Consider the following 24,706-nt stretch of genomic DNA (forward strand, 5'->3'; position numbering starts at 1 on the left):
TGCCATATTCAATGATCTGCTACCGGGTGAAGTTATGTGGGCACTGAAGACAATGGGCTCACATTATTCATACAGCTTGTCTGCTAACACAGGTGAGCTTTTCAGAGCTATGTTTCCTGACAGTGGAATAGCAGCTGCTGTCGCTGTTTCCCCAATAGTTGTGGGGAAACAAAGTGTGCATACCTCGCCACATTTGGAATTGTGCCCTACTTCAAATTGCTTGTTGTCAGAGAGGTGTCCAGACAGGCTGGTTATGTGATGATGTTCAAAGAAAGCCTGAACAAAGGTCTCCAACTCAAACAGATGAACCTGCACATCCAGATTCGGGATGGGGGGGGGGGGGGGGGTGAGTGAAAACCCATCATGTAGGCTTGGAGTTCCTAGGGGACATAATCGCCCAGCAAATCGTAGAGTAGATGCAAAATATGCTCTCTGAAACCAGAATGAAGAACCTTATGCAGCTATCAATAGACGGACTAATGTAAATTGGAAAGTCTTCAGTTTGAGCTTGTCCAAGTCAACAAATCTCTGCTGAACATCGGGTCGTGCAAACTGCACACTCTCCATAATGCATTCCGGGATGGATGCAGGGCAAGAAAAAAAAAACAGGCTAGTATTTTCAATATGTTTCAAATAGCCACCGCTCCTTCAAGAGCATACAGATCTTTGAAACAAATAACCAAGTACTACAATGTTTGAATACCCAAGAAAGCAAAACATTGAAGAAGTTAGAGATAGCATTTAATTATTTTGAGACAAGCGTAATCGGATACTCAATTACTGCATTTCCAATTTAAAGTATTAAGAACGTTGAATGTTTAATTCATTGAGTAGTTAGTTCTGCCTTTAAGTACTGTGCTTCACATTAAGTGCAGGATTCCCCTGCTTAAAGAAGGAATCAATAAAATAAACAAATAAACTTGTGTGTTCCTGGGAAGCACAGTGATAATCTAACTTCCTAACAGGTAAAATAATATACCAAATGATTGAAATTGCACCATTTGTCTGGTACAGGAGCACCACAAGATGAACAGCAGTCAGTGCTTCAGTTCATTCCCATGGAGAATCTGTTCAAGTAATGCCTGATGAGATGGGCTATGTTTCCAACAATTAACTATGGTAATTAAAAATAAACTAAACTGTGCCTGGTAATTGGGCATTCTCATTCTTTCACTCCTCTTAGTTTCTCATCAATTTGCTTTTCGGTGTCCAGCAGACTTAGTTTCTTTTCTTTGGCTGAACAGCAGTGTCTGTTGGACTTTGTGATGAAGGCAAGTTTGCTAGTAGTCTCCGTCTTGTTTGCATTCTCATCTGCTGCTTTCTCCAGGGCTTTGGCATCAGCCTCAGCTCTTGCTCTTTTGTTTTTTCACTTCACCAGGTTCATCCATGAGAGACTTTCTTTTCATAGCAAGAGTCTTTTGCTTCTCAAGGCAGGCACGATGCTTCTGCTTTACACCAGGGATTATTATAAGATCTGGATATTACAATCAAAGATGGCACCTATTCAGTCCAATAAGGATTGCTCACCTGGTGCATGCAAGTAGGCTAGGTCTATCTGCAGACTTGCAGTTTCTACACAACACACCCACTTTACCACACGACACACCCATTTCATTAGCTTTAGGCATGAGCAGTGAGATGGTTAGGGTTAGGGGTAATGGAGTTGTATTGTGTATTGCGCCCTATGATAGCTAGGCCTATTTTAAACTGCTTAATGTCATGGAAATGGGGTAAAATATTATGGAAAAGCTATGGAAAAGTTTTGAAAATTCACCTGTAAAAAAGTGTGAGAACCTTGAAAAAAATCAAAAAAAGAAATTACCTTAAGCTACCATATCAACCATGTAATATAGGCTTGTAAATGCACCTTTTTGAGTGATTAATTTTAGTTTAAAATATATATGGATACAAACCTTGAAAAAACTGGAGGAAATCACAGTTTTCACTTTGTAGAACTTTAATGTATTTTTAGACTCCTCCATATTCCACCTTTGCCAGCATTTTCTGCATGCATTTTAGTAAATTAATGAGAGGTTAGCTTTCTGCCCAATTCCTCTGGCCAAATGTAATTAAAGTGAATAAATGAATAGTCAGTTTGAGCCAATATCACGTAACTTCTATAAAGTAAGTAACTTACCACAAGAAATGTCAGGAGAAGATATTAATGCATCTGCCGCTTTTAAAGAGACACACTAAATAAAATACAACTCTTAACTAGAAAACTGTATGTGATCAGTGCAAAAAAACACAAACTAAAGAAAACAGGCAATATATCAACACCTAATTAAACACAAAGGTAACATCTTTGAGATTGTGTTTGGTTTCACAATTCCCAGAGACACATGTTGCACTTTGCTGCTGGACAAGTCAACGTCGATAAGCAAGGCTTTTTTTGAAGTTGAATATAAGATAATTCTAGTGTGTGCATCCTGTGCACTGTCTGGATGCTGCAGTGCCCTTGCAGTTGAGTTCCACTTCTTTCGTTCCGTCAGCATCACATGCCGAAATTTTCACAAAGGCTGTGGCCAGTAATACACAGGCGGCCTGCCTTTGAGTTAGATAGGCAGGGAAAACCCTGTAATGGTGGCTCACCAATGAAAAAAGGCCAGGTGCCAGAAGAAAAATGTCAATATCATAACATGACGTTAACAGAAAGTACCTCATTTACTTACCGAACAATGTAAAGTTAAAACCAAGGTAAAAAAAGTCTGCACACTTTGTTTTTACACTTGGTTTTGACACCAAATTTGTCAACTTAGAGTTACATATAAAGGATTTGACTATCCAGAATATAATTAACTGTACTTTTGCTCAAATTTCACCTAAAATGTAACTCTTCTCAATTTGTTGTGTAGTTACAGTTAGTAGATACACAACTTGTATGCACATTAACAACAGTTCCTCTTGTGTCACCATCTGTCCAAAGTTTGACTTTCATTTTAATATATCAAACCTCTATTTTTCCCTGAGCGCATTCAATACAGTGGAGGCAACTGAGATTAGATGTCAACACATTCCTCTTTTCCTGATCCAGTCTTCACCATATGCTAAAGGAGACACAGTTTGGATGCCCCTAACACAGCTTATCAACAGAAGTCTGTCTATGACATGCAAATTAACTTGGCAGCAATTTTCCAGAGAGAGGAAGTGAGCCACATCTCTACATTGCTTTGCCTGATCATTATCAAGATTGCTCAGAATACATAAGTCCTCAGTATTTGTGCATGCAAATTTCCAACAGCCCCTTGACTACCAATGTCAGGCTTAACTTGAGGTCAATTCTAGGTCCGTAACCATAGAAACTTTGAAAATATATTGTTTGCTTCTTTTAAAGAAGAAATGCTACTGATTCAGTATTCACTATAAACTACTTTAGCTTCACTAATGAGTTTTTTTTGTTTTGTTTTTTGGGGTTTTTTTTTTGGCCATTTGGAGGTGGAAAATCAAACACATTTCACATACTAAGTCATTGTAGCTAATGTATTAGCAAACAGTTGTCTGTTTACAAATCCAGGACACATGGAGAAACACTAGCATTAACTTGATCTGATGAATGTTGGTTCAGTAGTCTCTCTCCTTCTAGCACTGTGTTGATCTTCACTAAATTGTGAGAAACATAACTGGGTCATAGCTACTGAATGTAGTAAAGCAGCTATTCGCTAACGTTGTCTGCCATTTGGTTCTGGATAGTTAGCATCCAGTGGGTTTATCTGAGCTTTTTCGCTGTGATTGCAGAGATGGGTGAAAATTTTTTGTGGGTTTGTCACTGGAAATGACTCCTTTAACATAACACGTAGTTTAACATTCCACCAGCTTTACGCTACAGGAAAAAATCTATTGGAATCTTCCTGTGAAGCCAGTCATATATGACAGAATTTTATGATTTCTTTAAATGTGGTTGTCCCAAAAGTCTCAAAGCATTTGCACTTCAGAAGGTTAGCAAGTGAAAAAGGAAGGGTACAAATATGGTAACAAAACAAAGCAGACAAACAAAAGAAATGGGGCAGCACTGAATTTCTGGAGGCAAAATAGTGAGCAAGCAAGGAAATGGCTAACAACAAGGGAGACATAACAGTTTTTAATGGCTATGTTGAAATTCTGTTAAGGATATTAGCTTGTTCTTTATTATGAATGTACTGTAAACACTGAAAATTAAGTTCTTACAGATAATTGTATTGACATACGTGCATTTTCCTGATGTGGTGGAAATTCTAGTAAATTTGGTTTCTTTTGCTGTTGTTGACTGCTTTATGTCACATTGCAGGGAAATTAATGAAAAATGTATTGAAACTATTTGAAACCAACTAAAATGTGCTTCTCATGTCAAACAAAAGCAACTAGTGTGATAAACTTGTCATCTTTGTTGAAATTTGAGGGCACCAAAACTTTTAAGGCATTATGTTAAAATGACCACAATCTCTGGTCTATCATATTCACAATGCAGTGATGCAGAAACGCCTCAATAATTGTAGCTTTTAAATATTGTTATACTTTGCTCCATATGTCTGCTAGCATTAAGTTGTCACATATTTTATTCAGAAACATTTTCTCAAGTGTTAAAGTCCTCTTGGCACAATTATAACTACTAATTACACAAACATCCAGAATATACAATGCAATGCCTCATCTGCATTCACAAATTCATTAAAAGACATGCATGATTTTTAATTTTAAGTTAGCTGACAGGAACAATTAGAATATTTATCAAAATAAATACACCACTCACTGTTCCATTGCTACATCACAAATTAGACTATTACATAAACCAACAGCTCGAATAAACAGTATTTTTGACCATGACATAAAGCAATTTTCTTCATTTTGGAAGACTTAAAAACCAGAAGTTGTTAAAACTGCTACAGTTTGTTGTAGTTTTTAGCCATTCATTCATTTTGCCAGGTCTGCATCTCAGAATGAAGGAGTTATACAGCATTCATATGTAAAACATGAGCAACACACTCAAAATGACAAACACATCTTAAATAATGGAGGGGGGGGGATTATGTAGTGTTTATACACTTTATCTTACCTTGACAACTGTCAAATCACAAGTCACAACCCCACCTGCCTCTGCATAGTTTGCCAATCCTGACTAGACCCTCCCATAACGTTATATAACTCCACCCCTCAGGCCTGTGACTCCCCTTTTTTCCCTTCAAACCATTGCATGCAGAACAAAGAAAGAACTGATGTGAGTTTCAATATGGATGTTTCACCCATATACGATTCTGTTTGGTTGATATGGCGTGTATTGCTTTAAAGAATGTGTTGTATTGTATTATTCTAGATTCCTGTGTAGTCCTATGTTAAATAAGGAGAAGAGAAATGCCAGATTGTGGATGAATTTATGATGTAAGTTCAAATGATAACCTAATTTACCTAATTTATTAAACTGTTTGCTACTATTCATATTTCTAATATTTTCTTTTAATATTTCCTTTGTATAGAAGAATCATCCAGCTGTTCACCCATTCAGTCCACCATTGATTGCAATAATAAAGTGTTGGAACAGCATTTCTGGATCCTGTGTTTAAAATGTACACCACATCAGATGATCTTTGAGCCAGCACCACCACTATCACTATAGTTTTTTCAACAACTGTCATGCACTTCTCTCCTGTCTCGGTTGAATGTGGCATGGTTCCAGATTGTGGCAAAATCTGCTGCTAGGCTATTGAAGAAGACTAAACACATGTCAGACCATACTACCTCTAATTTACCTTCTCTGGTGTGCTTGTCTGTTAGTGTTATGTATCTGTTGTTAGTGATTTTAGGTTGAACTGATTCTTTTAACACTGTGCTATGTCTGAGTAAAGCTCTGATCTTTAAACCTGAGCAAGTATGTAACCTGACAGCCTCAGGACCCCCCTGGCCATTCTGTAGCCTCGACTAAAGACCAAAGACAATTCAGTCTTTGCTTTCCAGGCCCCCAGGCTTTGAGAACATCCTACCTGGGGAGCTTGGTGAAGTCAGTGCACCTCTAGTTTCATCATTAGATGTCTATGCACAGAGAAACTTGTATATAGTTAAATCATTTTATTCTTCTATAACTATTTTATCGTTGTTTGACATTTTATGGTCAGTTTTTATAAAATTCTTTTTTTCAGATAAGTCCAAGATGAGTCTTAAAATGATTTTGTGTGAAGAAATAGAAACCATAATGATACTACAATTAACAGTGGCTGTCTGTGGAATCACTCTGTTTACTATAGAGTGTACAATATCTATCTTTCACCATTTTATTTGATTGTCTGAATTCTGAGTGTGTATACTGTATATACTGCCATATAGTGCCCTCAAAAATTAAACAGAATGAAAAACAGTAGTGTTCATGGCATGCACATTCCTTTCTGCTAACAGTCCCACAATGCAATGCCCCACACTTTATGTATTTGAAAATTACCAAGTGACTCCACATCTGTCAGTGATGATGCAAAATGATGATTAGTACGTTTTCAAAATCTCAATTTACTGTTCACTATCGAGTAAGTTATTGTCTATTATATAAGGAGAAGTGAATGAGTGAGGAAGCAATTTCGGACACAGCCAGTGTCCAAGCTTCAGGCCTCTGCAAGGTTGTTTCCCATGCAATACTAAGTGCCATTTGAAAGCTGGGGTTGCTACTATAGGAGACTGTCAAGTGAGTGGAACTCCTAGATCAACAGTATTTAGCCTACAAACATTCCACAAGCACACGCAGTGTTGTTTATGTACCATTAGTAATTTAAGATGTTTGTGCCTTTACAGCATTCAATATATAAAACAATCATGCAATTAAGTTTGTACTCCACTTGTAATTTGGAAGCTTGTCAGGTATGCTAATGTCACTGATTCCCACTTAAAACCCTATCAGACAAAAATTATTAGTTAAAGCAGAGTATTTTTATAGGTCTTCAAACATGTCTGGAGGGGATCTTTAAATGCTACTTTTTGTTCATGTTGTTTCAATACCTGCTGAGTCATTTGCTGCTCCTGTACATTTAATGCTATGTTCGACCCACCTTAAAGAAAGAAGGTCTAACCAGCGTAAGCTGTCTCTCTTTCATGTGTCCAGTTGTGGTGATGGCAAACAGCTTACATGTCAAAATTAACAACAAGTAGTCATTTGACCTCAGTACTCCGTACTAGGAGTGTGCAGAGCCCAGTATTTGTATTTGTTTCTGTATTTGTTTAGGCAGCAAAATTATTTGTATTTGTATTTGAATAAAAGTAGAAAGTCCTGTCCTGTTTTTGTTATTATTACACGTTTAATTTTAGAAATTTTACAATAAGCTTTCATGAATAAACTGCCTTACGATGGAGGTCCCCAAACGAGTCTCCTAGATCATAGATGACTGCGCTGACTACTGAGCTCAAATTTTACTCATTGCTTCATTGCAGACAGACCTCTACCTATTTATACACCCATAACACAGTGACAGCACATCATGTAATATGTAGGGAAGACCTTCAAAGGCAATTCTTGTTTTGCACTTTTCATTTAGTGTCTATTTTTTACAACCTAACTTTGTGGAAAGGAGAAGGGGAACAACAGGTTATGGAGAGTCCCTTGGGAGCACTTCTTGTGTGTTGGTAGCTCAGCTTTATCTCTGGCGAAAACCCCCAACTCCGAGATTAATGTCCAAATTAGGAAATGTGCATCATGCAGCAGGTGGATGTGACTCCCTTCGTTGAGACCTGCTGATAGAGCAGAGGAGAGAGACTGAGATAACCGACCTGCAAGCTGGTATTTGACTTTTTTGTTTTTTTCTTCCCAAAAACCAATAATTTTTAAAATATTTATATCAAACAAATATTTGTATAAAACCCACTATTTGTGCTTTGCCAAATAATGTATTTGTATTTGGGCACACCCCTACTCCATACATTATCCAATGATTTGAATCATGCCTCCCAACTGCTTATCTGCCTGTGTGGCCAGCGGAATTGACATTATATTAAGGAACTATTTTAGTGCCTGCCCACATATTGCACCAGTTTGTTAGTCGTAACCAAAAAGTCACAGCCCCTGTAGAACACTAATATTGGGGCACATTGTCCCTGCAGAAAATCGAATAAAACTTATATATAAATATATATATTTATTACAATTATGACCAAGTACACAAGTCAAAACAAACACCAATTTCTTAGCAAAACTCAGCTTTATTCAGTTCAGCTCAGCATTAAAAGTTCAGCCCATTAAAGCATCAGACATCTTTGATATATTCTTGAATCACAGTCTTGATAACTGCTTTAAAAAGCTTTGTTTTTGTCTTAAGTCTTTTAGCAGGCTATACCAAGCACAAGGGGCATAGATAATTAGTTTTTTTAAAACTATACGTCCAAGCTTAAGTCGGCGGAAAAAACTTACAGGACTTGGCCTGCAAATTTTAGCCCAAATGATAGTAAGGCTTTCCAAGTATTCCCCTTTTAAAGGTATGCTCTACTTGAGCTTGCAAGGGCAGGGCTGGTCAGTCTTGAAATACAATGTACAGTGGTGACTGAGAGACTGCACAAAGAATGCTTGGAGAAAGATTAATGCTTCAAACTTTAAACCCACTTAGAGCAGTGAAGCAGCAGTTTTCCTCCCTGTGTGATATAAACTCACTCTAGGGTGTTTTCTATAGATACTGTAAGAGTGCATTTTCTGCTTCAGTGCTAGTTGCACTTCAGTTGAACTAGACTAATTTGAGCATATAAAATCTCAAATCAAACAAACAACCTGACAAAATAGCTTTGCTTGTTTACAGTGAAGGTTCAGACATCATGATTTTCCCCCAAGTCTAAGTCTTAATATGTATGTGGTTTTGGTGCAAACTAGTGAACTCAAATCTTTGCAATATCTATTATTGCAGCATGTGGAGATTTTTAGGATTGCTGTTCTAGACAGTCAAATATGAGTTATAAATGAACATGGATTTCTAATTTCAATGGTATTCCATTTTAAATGAATAGTTTATATTTTATTTATTTCATGCTGTCAAGTATTCCTCAAGGATAAGAAATATCCCAGTACGTAAAACGGAAGAAATCCCATTGGTAAGTCTAATTAAAATTTGGAGGCCAGATGTTTTGCCTTCTCTCTTTTCCCCAAAGTATTCTATTGGCAGCTTCCAGCCTCTGTATTTTTCAAGAAGCTATTTGGATGCACAATAAAGCAAGAAAAATTTCTTTCATTTTCAGCCAGTGGATATTCTTATATAGATGTCATTTGCTGAATGTTTTTCATTCGAAATGCCCTATAAGACCAAAAGGGTATGTACTGTTAGAGGCCTGCTCTCATATTATTTCTTTTTGCTTTATTACCAACACAGTCATCAATAGTAAAAATACTGGATTTGTGTCTCTAGTGTTGGATGTCTCCCATATTGGCTTGTATTGAGAGGAAAACAGTTTCTTTAAATGGTTGAACCATTAGTGACACAAGGCAGCACACCAAGGCTCTTGTTCTTTGAGCTATAGAATTTAGGAATAGCTGGTGCCATTGTTTCACCTTTTAGCAATCATAAAGATTTGCTAATGCTTAACACATTCAAACTGAGGACTGATTGAACTTCACTTTCATTTTTGGACAATTGTTGAGTCAAAATCTATAAGCATCTGTTCTACTACAGGTTTGCCTTACTTCCCTGAGTAGGAAGGTTTCCATTTTCTAAAAAATCTATAATCCACAAATTCTACAGGTTGTGGACAAAATGATAGAAATGCCTTACAAAAAACAAAATCAATACAGCATCACTATAAACAACAGCATCAACAATTCCCACAGAGACCAATCAACACCTTTCTTACTCAATCTCAACAATAGTATAAGCTTTACAGAGATGGTCTATGCTGCACGGTAATTGGATTGCATTAGATTGTTACTGTTACCATGTTCACCTCCTGCAAATCATCTTTCTGTTTTGAGGTGTAGCATAAAGAAGTAAGATATACCATAAATCAACTCTTCACAGTTCGTACCAAATCACAACCTGGAACAAGTAGAATAATCATATTAAGTGCAACATTAGACCACATTGATCTTATTTTCCTGCAGGGATTACAATCAAAATGAATTTTAAATCACACTTAAAAATTCAGTGTGACTTTATGCATGACTTGAATAGCACTGACAATTACTGTGGATCTGACCCATGTTGACTCAGAAGACCTCGTTTAATAGTCTCACCAGGTCTGACAGATGAAACACTGTAGGTGTTCTCCTGAACTCTTTATTTTATAAGTCTGTATACTGAGAAAAAAGTATAAATAATGATTACTTGTTAAAAACCCTTTTGCACTGTGAGCTGTCTAGACACCAACTGAAGCAGAACAGGCATCCATTGAATTGGACAAAGAGAAGCATTAAAAGTGATGTATTGCCAAGGACAAGGTTTTTCAATTTATAATAGATTGTTATGGAATGGGTTAGAAAGTGCAGCTATTCATGGTGATGTGCAGTCACAATTGGACAAAATGTAATACTTGTTTGAGACTCTAAGTAAAAATACAATTCTAAGATTGCTTAGTAACAAGAGAGAATAAGAATAAATATATTGTACTGTCTTGTCAACACTATTTTAATCTCCCACTATCAAGCATTTATAAGCTGTATATAAATAGTAATTAACTGTTTACAACACACTATAGTGTAGTAGGACATTTGTTGGTGTTTATTAATGTCTAAAACAACTATAACTTCCCCTTTTGAAGCATTCATAAATGAAGTGACACCTATGAGCTAGTTCAAGCAGCCCAACTCGAGCTGCCGCCCCACTCACATGCCACACCCCCTCTCTGTTACATATATCCAATGCACCCTTATACCCCAGCGTATTTAAGCCAACACTGCTCTGCTCACACTTTGCTGCATACTTGCGGCCACACTGCTCACATGCTTCCCTGCTGCTATGATGCTGCCGTTGCTGCTGTTCATATGGCATTTCAAAAGCCCCACCTCTACACAGGCATCCACCTGTAGGCTCTTGAGTCTATCTTCCCCTTGGGGGGAAGTTAATATCATTGTCCCCCACTTCCTGCTGTGTGACATCAATGTTTCCTTGTGGGGAGCGATGAGGTCAGAGCCTAGATGTCAAACACTAATTCTGTACATAACAATTAACAATTAATGAAAGTTTGAAAAAGCTGTATTACAGTTGTAGTCATATATCTTCAGTAGTTTTAAACACAAACAGTTTTAAACTTCAGATTTTGACCACACACTGCTGATGTAGACTATAGTAATCAATATAGTACAGCATTTATCAGTACTTATAGTGCACACTCAGGGGAACATATAGACAGAAAAATAGTAAATTGTGTTAACAATAATAGGCATTTTACAGGCTTACTGAGTTATCTGGACAACATGACTAAGTCATCCCAAGAACAGACCTTTTCACATGGGTTATAAAGCACTTATTAACTGTTTTGTACACATGTAGAGCAGGTCTAAGTTTGTAGATGTGTTTAAAACTACTGAAGCCATATGATAATACAGTATATAATTACAAATATGTTATACAGTGTTATCAAGCATCCATTAACTGTTTATATACCAGTTATGAATGCTTCATAGGAGGGGCTATAGTTGTTACCAAAGACATTTAATGAACACTTAAAAATGTCTTTATATCTGTTTCCAACCACACAAAATTGTATTATAAACCATTTTAAAATTGTTTGTATAGTGTTTATAAATGCTAAATAAAGTTTTACCACTAATGGTTCTCATTTGTACAATTGAATTTGTTTTATGTTACAGACTGTTGATTAGCTAAATAATACGAAAAGAGATTTCAATGCAAACCAAACTAAATGACCAGCTGCACAAAAGACTTACTCTATGTTTTGGTACTGTGCATATGCACCCAAAGATTATTAGTTTTGCTGTCAAGGACTACAGTGTTATCACCAAAAACAAGTTATGCATCCAAATGGGAAAACATACTTTTTTTTTATTATTTCATATGTATTATAAATATGGTGTTCATTAAGTTGAGTTTAATAATTTGAGAATGATAAAAAAGTGATTTCCTGCTGTAGCCTGCGCCTAAACTTTAAAGGCCAGAATCTGATTTTGAACATTATTAAACTCATGGAAGCAAGACCATATTTTACCAACATCTAATAATGAAAATAACAATACAGTTAATATAGAGTCATTTCATTTGTTTACTGGTCTCTTTCTCTTTGAAACACATATATTTCCAAGACATTTTGGTCTTAAGTTTTATATGGAATATTATATCTCACCACATTGAACGTACACATCATCTTTTTTTCACTGGATTTTCAATCATATTGGATTTGGTGCCCGGGCATTGGGAAATGGTTTATATTAAAAGCATATTATTCATATATTGCTCTTTATACCTCTTTGCGTCTGAAAATGTAAGTAAAAAAAAAAAAAAATCCACACACAGGTTATGATAATGTCAGGTGAACTTATCTAGTTGACTCAGTTGCTTCAAACATTGGAGCTGTTTGGAATTCGATCTACAATTGAACTGTGAATTGTATTAACCTAGATAATAAGGGGAGTTAATGGCATCAGAAAATCGCAAGCATGTCATAAGATTACCAGAATCATATGATGAAGAAGAATGATGCAGCATTTTGTGCAAATTACAGGAAGTCAACTCTGTATCTCAGCTTCTACCAAATACTGATCAATCCTGTCTCACTTCATACGGCTTAGCCTTTGCCATGATGCACAGGACAAATATTAATGTCCAAATATTAAAGTCCATCACTGTTACTGTAAATAAACATTAATTGTTAGTCCAGAATGTATTGTTCAATCAAGAAAATAGCTGGATCCAAACCTGCCTTTCTGTTATTATATTGTATTATTTTATGAGTGCTACCTGGCTCTCTGTCTATTTTTCTCATCTGGGTTGGACTGGTATGAGCAAATAGACATTTTAAGCAAGATGTGTTGTCTGTTAACCTCATAATACACACTCGTGCCTTTTTTTCTCTATTCAATAATCTTTTCAGGCTCTGCAGATGTTTCTCAGTTAGCTATGAGCCTTAATATAGGTACAGTACCATCCAATTGGCTGAATTCTAAGAGCTTGGAGAACACTGTTATTTTCCTAAAATCACATCAACTAGAGGATAAAATCTTGAAACATTTCCACTGCCATTAGAGTGAGGCTGTAATCAACTGAAAGGTTTGGCACAATGCATAGTAAATAAGAAAAATACAAGTTTGGAAAATGAGACAAAATGACTCGATCCACAATTCAATTAGTCGAGGCCCTGATTTAGACTGCAAAACTAGATGAATGCTACCATTTGCTAATCCTTTCAAATCTATAGAATTTATATATGACTTTGTACACAATTTAATCTTTTTAAAAAGCAAGACCAAAATGCTAAGTAGCTTAATTTGCTCTCTCTCTCTCTTTCTCTCTCTCTTTGCCAGTTCCTTTAGATGGTGTGGGGTTAGCAGCTGTGCTGTGCAGCAAATGACTGCAGGAGTGTTTAAAGCCTACTGTTTCACTATCAGAAATGTTATTGTTGCTGTTGTTGCATGCCTAACTGTCAGGATCATGTGGATATAATCCAAACCCAGTGGCAAACATAAACAATGAGCAAAAAAAGGAAATGCAAACTACTTTAGCTCCTGGCATTGTTAAACACTCTGCAAGCCCCCAACCTACTGTATAAGAGAAACACTGACATCCAGCACTGCTGCATAGAACCTGGAATAAAGATAATTATGCACCAGTATAAGACACAGAGACATGTTTACATGACAGTAACAGGACAACTTACCCCTGCAGTGCAACATACTCATCATAGAATATTAATTTTAAATATGTATTCATAGCTTTTTGTTTGAAGTCCAGTTTTATGAAGATGAAGGAACTATTTCTAAAGCACCTTGTTTTTTCAAATTCAGATATTGCATTTTCTACAAGAAGGAGGAGTGATGCGGATCCTCCCACCTCTTAATACTCTCTGCTTGCTAGAGAGCCCATTGTGTTTACTGTGCAGTACGCTCTCCTCATTAATAAGAGCTTGGAGCAGAGGCTGAGCATAAAATAAATGTGTGCATATACATACAGTGATATGCTCTAAGGGGAGTTTCAGGGCCAAGCGTCACACAGTACAGAAAGAATAAATGTATTGGTAAGTATGGCCTTAACCATGACCTTAACCACCCCTTTTCTTCCTACTCATGCGCTCTTTGTTACCTCACTGACTGTCATTTTTGTTTATTCTCCCTCCCTTTTTTACACTTAAGTACCTATCTTACTGCTAAGCTCCCCACCTGTCTCATCTATGATATTGTTTGGAAAAGATAAACAAGTGTGCATGAGCTGAAGTGATAACTGAATTGACAGCTGCTGGTGGAAATAGTGGATAAATTGTTCAGCCTTTGTAACTGCCAATCAGAAACACACACATACACCCATCCACACACATGGAGCTAAATCATGACAGGAATGACGATGAGCTGTTCATGTGGTGCTGACAGCTTTATAAACACATCTCTTTTTAATCTCTTCAGATGCCAGTGTGCTATTGGAAATCAGTTGTCCGTTAACACATTTCAGTTGTTTCATCGTGTCAACCCTCAGAGATTTTTTTTTTTTTATCTCTGAGCTATTTTTCTTATTGACATGAAAAACATCTGATTAACAGGTTTTGAAGAGTTTTAAAGAGAGATTTATAATAATATCATTTGGAAAATTAAGACATGTCTTAAGCATGTTACCAAATAAAATAAAATGCATGTGCATTAGGTGTTTGGTCTGCTGTCAAATTTGAAATTAGCATCTTTCTTGTTTAAGACTAAATGTAATTAGTATTTTGGCAGACCTCTACAATGATATACCACTGTGTTCATTAAGAAGGTTTACAAAGCTAAACTGCTTTGCACCCATTATACTGTAAATAATCCTCACTTCCTACTCTCCTCACCAAGTGGGGTTTAAAGTTGTGCAATGAATTAGTGATACCAAAATGAAATCAGTTTCTTTGTAATACTGTGAAACCATTTGCTCAGTTGAAAGCAAAGTTTGGTTTAGTCAATTACATTATTAGGTAGTTTCATAAACTGTGCACCAGAATATGGAACTAAAGCAGATATTAGCCATGTGGAAATGGAAACTGAACCCACTAGGAAAGACAGTTGGTTTTATGATGATCCAACTGTTACTGCTGATGAAATCTCAACAAGTGCTGATACTGATACTGATACAGAGGAATGTAGATTTAGGACGATGACATTTACATGTTTTGAGATCTAAATTTGGCATTGTTTACTAATTATTAGTGTTTACAGTCATTGCTCTATTCCCGGACTGCCATTTTCAGATACACTTTGATTTCTGTGAATAAATGCCAGCACTTTATCAATGCATATGCTTAGACACCATCAATAGTTCAACTAGTGTGCTGCATAATAACATTTATTCACATGTGGATAGATTCACAAGTAACTGGAAACCTAATTTTAGTAATGATGAATAGTATTTGCAAATCAGATTTGTATCAGTGCATCAAAGTTTGCTTCATAAACTGCTGACTCTTTTTCTCAGGGCTGAACGGTTCAAGAATCATGGAGTTTTCTTTTCACAACACTGCTCCTTCTATCCCTCAGTTGACCCATCTGTAAGTACTCCTGCTCCACAAGTGGATGTGCTACAAATCTGAATGCAACATATTCTTCAACCCTGTCTGCCCGAGAGGTGAAAAGAAAACAGAAGGAAGGTGAAGGAAGTTTTTCTCTACAGTGGCTGAAATTTCTCAGACTCTATTTTTATTGTGGTGACATTTAAAGAATAAATCTATAACAAATCACATGACAGAAAACTGCTGCTGCACTGATGCCTGGGGGTTTAAATGTTGCTGCACGTCTGGCCACACCTCTGATGTCACAGCGGGTGATTTCCATCAGCTGTCAAAAACACCTGCTGTGACATCACTGACTGGGATGTGACCAGAGCTACAGCATCCTTGAACATTTGTACCTATAGAGAATAGTGCAGCAGCAGATTTTTTTACCCACTCTCATTCAGTGTGGATTTACTCTTCAAAGTGACAACTTTGGTTGCAGATTTTTAACTTGTTTTCTTTTACCTCATTGTTTCTATCTTTAGATTTATTCTCCCCTGTGTTATATGTGCTATGTGTATGCGTGTGTGTGTTGTAGTGTCTGTGTTTGTCTTTTCTCTCTATATGAAAGTGTGTGTGTGTGTGTGTTTTTTGGGGGGGGAGAGAAGGTGCTCTAGGTGTGGTATGTGATAAGAGAATAGATGTAAATATATACAGATCACATTCACACACTGTGCTGCAATAGCAAACAAACCATGAGCTTAGAATTATAACATTCTGTCTGCCTTCAGAGCATTCAAGCCTGCTGAGCTTCAAAGTTTTCAGCATCAAATGACAAAAATAAAGACGGATCTCAAAAACATTTTTTTTTGAGAAAGACTTGCTTACATAACTGATGCTTGTTGAATGTGTTGAGATTTGATAAAATCAGATAGAACCTTAAATAGTATGACGCTGTGATATTCAGGACACTGGCTTTCAGACAATGTGTTGGCTAGATATGAGGGGCAGACTGTTTTGGGGGAATTTGGTAGAGTTTGAGGGCCTTCTCTGCCTTTCCTCTGATACGCTGATTACCCTTGCCTTGTCCTCGTTTGCCTCTCTCATATTCAAATATGGCCACCAGGAAAAGGTGAGTGGGGATCAAACAGACCAGCCACTAATAAAGACATCAAATGAAGCAGTATATCAGCCCACACTCTGTCATCTCTGAAACAGACAATGCCACTGTTGAATTGTGGCTTGGTCTGTCTCTACTGTTTAGTTTAAGAAATGCATGAGTTTCAATAAATTAATTATATGAATACCACATGCCTGACAAAGATCCTCTGACTGAAACAATAATAAGTTGATCAAACAGGTAGTTAATGTAAGTCACAGTCTTAAGTTCTGATTTTGATTGATGTGTTTTATAGTTTGATTTGTAGTTACAAATAAAATAAAGCTGAACAGCTGAGAAAATATTCGATTAAACAGCAAAACATAATCAAACTGAATTTCTGTTCACTGGCAAGAAACCTGAATTTGAATAGTTTGCAATGACAAAGTCTCACTTTACATTAGGCTTTAAAAATGTAAAATCTCATATAATGATTTGAATCAAATGGTTGGCTGTCCTTGTTGCGAAACTGACACACACTTTCCTAAATATATGGTTTTCCCTTTTATTAGTATTCATATAAATGTTAACTTCTGTTCCTGTCTCTCTACCTGCTCTCTTGTGAGAGAACTTATGGGCCACCTGTGAAAATATTTAAATGTTATTAGTATGGCTGGTGAAGAGTAGCATAGCAGTGGCAGTGCGTGGGCGGGAGCTCTAATATGATTGGCTCAGGGACACTGTAAGCCTGAGTGGCAGCCCTTAATGGGAGCCCTGGAGAGGTAACCCAACAGCTGTGTGTTTGCAGCTAATGAGAGATGGGGGAGGAGTAAAGGATCACAGACTGGAAACACTGATAAACTCTTGCTTGAGAATGGCTGGGGAAGATAGGAAATCAAATTTTCTCCGGAGGACATTGCTTAAGGCTTTCCTTTGTGACAAAACCCGCGTTTGACTCATTGCTCCTGGTCCATTGAATATGCTTAAGCAGTTATGATCACTGACATCAGTGTTTTGGAAGAAAGGAAGCGAATAACTGTGGCGTGGGATGGATTTCGCTCCCTGCTGAGCCATGCTGATTTATAGCCCTGAGCAAAAGCATTGTTTTTTGGGGTTTTTTGGGGGAGGGAGGTTAATTACACTGCTGCAGTTTTAACAGATGATGTCAGACATAACTAGTTTCTTCCAGTGTACACCAACAGCAAAGCCTTTATAGTGATTGTTATTTTCTTCACTGGCAAGAAACCAACATATTATAACATACATCACTCCAACATCAAGCAATGTTCGATTCCCCTAATTTCCTCAGCTGATGTAGTATTACTTCCCTTACTACTTATAATAACCGCCTGAGGGTGGCGCCAAATGAATAAATAGTGGCCAACCAGCTTCCATTTTTAGGCCACTCATTTTGCTACATGGAATGCATATCAACAAGTACACTGTCAGTGCAGGGCTACCTGTTACATCAAATTTAAACAAGTTGCACAATCAGTGCATTTTAATATCAAAAGACGCGCCGATGGTTTTTGCAGCAGGAATAAAATGAATGCAGGACGTGCTCAGCGCATGATATGCTGATTTAATAAGGTTCATTTCCCTATTTGAGGTGACCCAGTTTGACGAGATCTTCTTAAACTGTAGGAATCATACAATTTCCTGGTAGACAGCTCAGGCATAATGTGATGTTGAGTGTGAAGTTGCTGTGTGCTGCGGTGGATGGGAGCCCCACCTCCTCCCACGCTCTGATGAGAAGAGAGAGAAAGAGAGAGGGAGAGAGGGGAGCAACTAACCTACCCACAGTATCTCACCACTTGCTCTCTGGAAATGCTTCAGATTGCCTTCTTGTTTATCGCTTATCCATTGCGTTTAAACGGTGCAAAAATGACATCTATCATGCTATCGTTTAGACATCCAGTGCGTCCTTAGAGTGCGCTTTAGGCTACTTCTGTCAGGGGAAGCGCTGGAGAAACTTGGACCAAAGGGATGCGCCAACGAGTGCAAATCTTGGCAGGGATCAGTTATTGAGGATTGAAAATGGCACACTGTAGGCTATCCCTGTGGAATGAGCCTCCTCGTTTTCCAGCTCTGTCATAAAATAATCTAAGACAAACCGCTCATAACTTAAAATATTTCCACGGACAGAAATCTGCATTCGCTCTACAAGACTGCCGGACGACGGTGGATGCAGTATCCTGAATTTTGATGCGGAAAGTTATAAATGCTATGAATGGATTTTGTGGCTGCTTAAGTTATTTTGATGTCAGCACTGTGACGGAGGTTTGAGGGTTAGACACCTGCCTCTGGGAGCACCGGTGGACACACATCAGCTGCGGACGAATTGCCAACGCGACAAGCGCTCATAGAGAAGTCTCTGGCTCAGGTACTGAATTTACTGCAAAATTAACCAAGAAAGTTGGTTTGACTGGGTTGTTGAAGATGTGTGTTCCGATTGGAATGAAGTTTATTCAGAGAATATTTCTTACTTGTCTGAAGTGATGTCAAATAACAGGCCGTTATCCAAATAGACTGTTAATACAACAAGTTGTCTGCGCGTGCACTTTACAATAGACGAGCCGATACAGCAGCTGCTTGGTGTTACAGGTTGACAGGACAGGCTATAGTGATAGAAAGGCAACAGTCTAGATCTGTCACTTATAATAATGATGCGCTGCATGATTGATAAGACGATGTACTGCAAGTAAAACACATCCGAGTAAGCTTGAGGTCTAGCCTCCGTGAGTAATGGTATTAAGTCATTAACTCTGCATATCATTGCACTTCAGCTACAGTATGAGTGCGCTTCAATGTGATCTGTACTGGCGATCGGCTAATTGCATTTTATTATAGCTACCATTATGACTATGTGAAGCAGAAAATGTGATCCATTTGTATCATCGCTCTCTCGCCATCTCTTTATACTAGCTGCAAACATCATACTAATTGCCTTTATTAGTGGGTCTTTATTTGGAACGATTTTTGCGCAAATAATTCCGACGTATAGCCTGCCATGTTATTAACTAATCGGCAGTTTACATATTTAGAGGTTCGTGCATTCAGTTGAAGGGGGAAAAAATCTTTGGTCAGCGCATCCACACGGGTAATCTCCCCTGCTCTCCAGTGAGAGTCTTGGGTGTTGTTTCTCGCCACTCCACCGACCACCAGGCACATTTTAATAGTCTGCTTTACATAGTCATGTCGGTCTAAGTTCCCACACACACTGTAGGCTACAGGGCCGTCAAAACAAACCACATCAAAACAGGCCTGTAACACAGTTTTACCCCATATCTGACAAACTGGCTATAAAGCATAAACCTGATGAATGTGATGATCAGTCGATTATGAAGCTGTTGTGCATGGAGGTTCGGCCAAAAACAGAATTAATCGGCTCTGACAGTAATTCTTGGGTTAGGGTTAGGGATATGATCAAGTATCTGTCTGGCTGTCTTCCTCTCTGTCTTAAGGTAAAATGATAAATAAGCAGCAACTGAACAGGCAATCGTCTTAATTTCCAATATATATCATCATCACCTGCCATGAAATCAGGTACTGTAGTTTCACAATTTTACTTTACAGACTTCCTCTGAATACTTAAGTGCTATATTGTACAATAAAATCCAATATGTTATGTACTGGAGTTGCTGAAGGGATGCTGAATGTTTGCCAGTTCGTAAACATATAAAATCAATGGAAAGGGTGCAAAGGGTTTTTATGATACAACTGCTTTAACAGGTATTTGAACTTAAGAGAGTGAACCTTCACAAAATACTGCTATATAAAAACACTAAAACACCAGCTGCAAAGAAATCTAACTTAAGTCTGGTTTTAGTAACATACACCGAACAAACAAGGAATATAAAGTGTGAACTGTCAGTATGTCGATATCACCCTCTAACTTTCTGGCAATGTCTGAATGCAGTCTCTTTGATCTCGGCGTATTTAATGGGATTTCTTTTAGTGCTAGGTGTGACCCTCCCATCAGAATTTTTTGTGTGGAGCAGCCCACTTGAATAGCTGATTCTAATGCCAATGACCTTATCAAGTGTTTCCAAGCAAAGACCGTTGCTTTCACATCACCAATGGCCAGGGTGTACAGTCAGTAGAAATGTGTAGAGTAACATTTTGCAGTAAATTCAATTGGTGGACCGGCTGTGAGGAGACCCTTGGCTGTGATACTACCTATCATAAATCATGCTGGTGAGAGAGTAATGGATTTTACCTGTTATACTAGCTAAAGGCATCGAGTCAGCCAATATATCAAATCACATCAGTTGAGAAAATCATTAAATCATCCTTTATCTTTCAACACTCTAGCAAAGCAGGGAGGAGCACATCCTACAGCAGAAATGCATGAGTTTGATTTGTTCAAAGTAACAGGTGAAAATTCAGGTTCTGGATTTGCTGCTGGATCCTAATCTTTCCTGCAGTTACTTCAAAGCAAGCAATTAGTACAGTACAAAATTATCAGTTTTATTTCTTTACTTTAATGACATTTTCCCAACACAACACTAACCCTTTGACATATTAGTAATTTACAATCATGCCTCAGTTGTTTTTACGGTTGAATCATTTTTGCTGGACCTGTGGACTCAGCCAACTTAAAGAGCAAATGTCACTCAGTCAGTCCCTGAGTTGACTCAGTCAGCAGGTAGTCTGTCTCTATGGTAACCAGAGCCAGGCGCACACGCTCCGCAACACAGTCATTTTGTTTTTCATTTTTTAAATACCCTTTTTAATGTATTAGTTCAACACTCATATGTATGCAGCCACACACTTTCATTTTATTTTTCTACTTCTCCCACTTTAAGCCAAAATCAGATACATCTTACACAAAAATGGCAACACATGATATCCTCTCTTTGAATACCATTTAAGATAATGATTGCAAATTATTTTCTTTTACAAAATAGTGGGTTGGTCATGTCACACTCAGGAAATACTGTAGATGATGATGATAGATTGATGATGTTATTCTCTTTGGTGATAAATACTGTAAATGATGAAATACACTTTAAACTCTTGTACTCTAATTTCTGACAGATTGAAGTACTGCTTTGGTATCTCCTACACATAAGGTTTATTCAATCAAACTCAGTCCTTTTTACATCTATATTTTCCACCCTATATTTCCCCTAATAATCATTAACATCAGTGATTGATATTTGTACTGAACACTATCTACTGGTCCTAACTACAAATATATATTGCTTTTCTTTGATAACCACACAGCTATTAAGATATACAGTAGATGCTTTGTGCTTGGCACTAGTGTGCCCAATAACTTCTTCATCTCACAGCACATAGTTTAAGATGCACCAGTTAACCTTGTGTTTTCCCCTTTCTGCCAACCTATAATATGTCACCATACCTAATGACAGTTCGACAACTGCCTGTGGTTCAAAAGCTTTTTGGCACAACACATGTGGAGTAGTTTTGGTATGATTGTTTGTAAATCAGAACAGGATCCTTTCATAGGTGCCAAGGTGGTATAGATATTTTTGCATTTTCTGCTTATCAATATGCAGGCAAACTCTGGTTGGTGGAGTAGTGGGTGTGATTTTTTTTTTTTTAAGCTGGGTTGGCACCAGTTTTTCATAACAAGTCATTGTTAAAACTGAGGTCAGCACCCCTGGCCTCATTAAGGCAGGGGTGCAGGCAACTGTGCACAATTTGACACAGGTATGGACGATGATAATAGACATGAAGAAGTTGAAATGTGCTCTTGAACAGTGTGGTCAGTTAGGTGGTGCACTGTGTAAGGGCTCCAGGTGAGACTCAATCAGACCTTGCAGTTTGACTGGTGTTTAGCTGCCAGTGAAGTCTTTCACCTTCTCTGTGAGAAGCAGAGCAGCAGTACTGTCACCAGGCACTGAGCCTTCAGGGAGAGGTGCAGGGATAGAGGATTGTAGCCAGTTGCTAGGAGGAATTTTAGGAGTTCACTGTCATTCAAAATGACAGTAGAGGAAATGGTAGAAACATGAGGTAAGGGGGAGATCAGAACAAAGGGGAAGGGAGCCACGGCAAAGTGTGAGGACACATCCCCCTATGCCTGTGTCCATTATTGAAATTCTAGTCTTGTCTTTTTTCCTATGGAAGTTGTTGCAACTATTCCAATATTCTGATTGTAAATCCAAAATCTTTGTTTTATCCTCTTTTGCATATTTTGTTTTCCAACAAAACAAATACAGTTTTCTTAAATTATTAAAAGGCTAAATTGTGATATAAATTATTTAGCAATTTGGAGAACCAGCATTTCCCACAATATCATTTGATGCTTATATGCCTCTTCTGTCTTTTGAACCGAATACCTGGATGAATACCTGGTCTATAAACATTTTTTGACCCTTAGGTAAAAAAACAAACAAACTGTGATATAGATATCAATCAAACAACATTTCTACATATCAGTGAAACTCCAACATAAATGACAACAGACTCCCAGGTGACACAGTGGACAGGAGTGAGAACCACTTTCCTTGCTCTTAGAGCCATTATCTTTAGAGGTCATTGCCAGGTGAAGGGGTATGCTTGGGTGAGCTTCTCCTGCAGGTTGTGGGGCTGTGGAGTGATGGCCATGCTGGGCATGAGTCATGAAGCATGGACTTTCTAGTCTGGTCTTGTACTTAGACTTGGCACCCCTGATGGTCTTAATAAGCTGGGTTTTGGCCAGGCAGTGTTATTTCTGTGTGGCAAGCCTACTCTGTGATGTTCCTCAGGGTCCTAAACTCCCTCGCTGAGCAATTTTGTTTTGACTGCATTCTTTGTTGCGAAGTTAAACATTTTTGCAGGAGATATAGCAAATAGCAGACCAATCAGCCAGTTATAGACAGTCTTTGACGGTCCACTTCCATACTGTGGTACAGCCTGCCTTCAGTTTTTCTCTATGCTGGAACCATCTGGGCCATTGCATGATCACAGTATGAGGTTGTATGCAGAATGCTGCTTCGCTGGTAGAGTTGAAGTTTTTTCCTCATTTAGACAGTGGATGCCTTGATTAAAACTGGAAAGATATTTCTCAAGAATATTTGTTGTTTTGTAGCTCCTCCTTAAGTGTCTGGCTCAAGGTGTTTACTTGTCTATTTGTGCTAGTTGCTTTTTGCAGCATACAGTGCTTAAGGGAATTACTTTATGAGCCCTTTAGGCTGCAAAGGGCCCTAACAGCTATTTTAAAGGAAGTAGTGAGTACTGCACTCATACAAGTTGTATCACAGTAGGGGTCACCCAAGCATCAGGCAGGTCTAAGTTGTCCAGTGTACCCACCACAAAGTGTAATGGGTAGTCTGTGCACAAATGAAGAAGTTTCCGCAGTGATCCTCTTGTTTAAACACCACTGTGCTGCCACAGTGTTTGGGTGTTGACAGGTTGGACGTATTGACCATATGACCATCTCCAGTTATGCCAATATCTTTCCCACTTCTTTACATTCTCATTTCTCATTTGTTCATTTCAGTCCTTAGAGAAGCTAAGACCTTAACTATGGAAATGACAACGAAAACTATTTGATTTTAGCCTGGCTGACCAGGACTGTAATACAACAGACGCATTTGAACACAGTGGAAAAACAAATCTCTTGTTCCTCCATTTGATTTTATGCTGAGTTATGTATTGCGATCTGCCTGAATCAGCTTGTAGTCATGTGGGTCTACTACACCATCTGGGATAGCAGATGATAACCAAGTTTTTCAGAGGAAAAGCGCTGAGATGCACGAAATGTCACTCCTAGTTGCGTTCAGCAGTTCTAATTTATCCATTTTGCTGTTCAGGTAGTGAACTTTGGTGAGACAAGCAGTAGTCCAAGAAGTCTCACATCCTCTAGCAAAAGTTCCCCTTCGCCACTACCTTAGCTTGCTTTGACATCGGGGGAAAATGATGCTGTCAAGCTTTTGATAAAATATGTGAGATAGCTAAAGAATGTTAGATAAAAACCCAAAGGCATGGTGTCAATATTCATCTGATAAGAGATTCTCACTGACTGATGATGATGATGAAACTTTATTGATCCCCACAGGGGCAAAACGCATATTTCACGAACAACATGAATTTTAATGTAAATGTAAACAAAGGGAAAAA

At 37.9% G+C, this 24,706-nt stretch overlaps 1 protein-coding gene across 2 annotated transcripts in view; it reads left to right on the forward strand.

Annotated features, from left to right (window-relative positions):
- The first annotated feature begins 15,272 nt into the window (after window positions 1-15,272).
- Window positions 15,273-24,706, forward strand: part of pcdh1a (protocadherin 1a) — a 97,671-nt gene continuing 88,237 nt past the window's right edge. The window contains exon 1 of one of the 2 annotated variants that reach the window (XM_044371663.1): window positions 15,273-15,693. The gene's annotated coding sequence lies outside the window, so the exon portion shown is untranslated. Of the gene's footprint in view, window positions 15,694-18,399; window positions 19,020-24,706 lie in introns of those variants that run through there. The other variant, XM_044371662.1, reaches the window with a different exon arrangement.

Source organism: Thunnus albacares, chromosome 13, assembly GCF_914725855.1.
Source record: "Thunnus albacares chromosome 13, fThuAlb1.1, whole genome shotgun sequence".
Lineage (NCBI taxonomy): Eukaryota > Metazoa > Chordata > Actinopteri > Scombriformes > Scombridae > Thunnus > Thunnus albacares.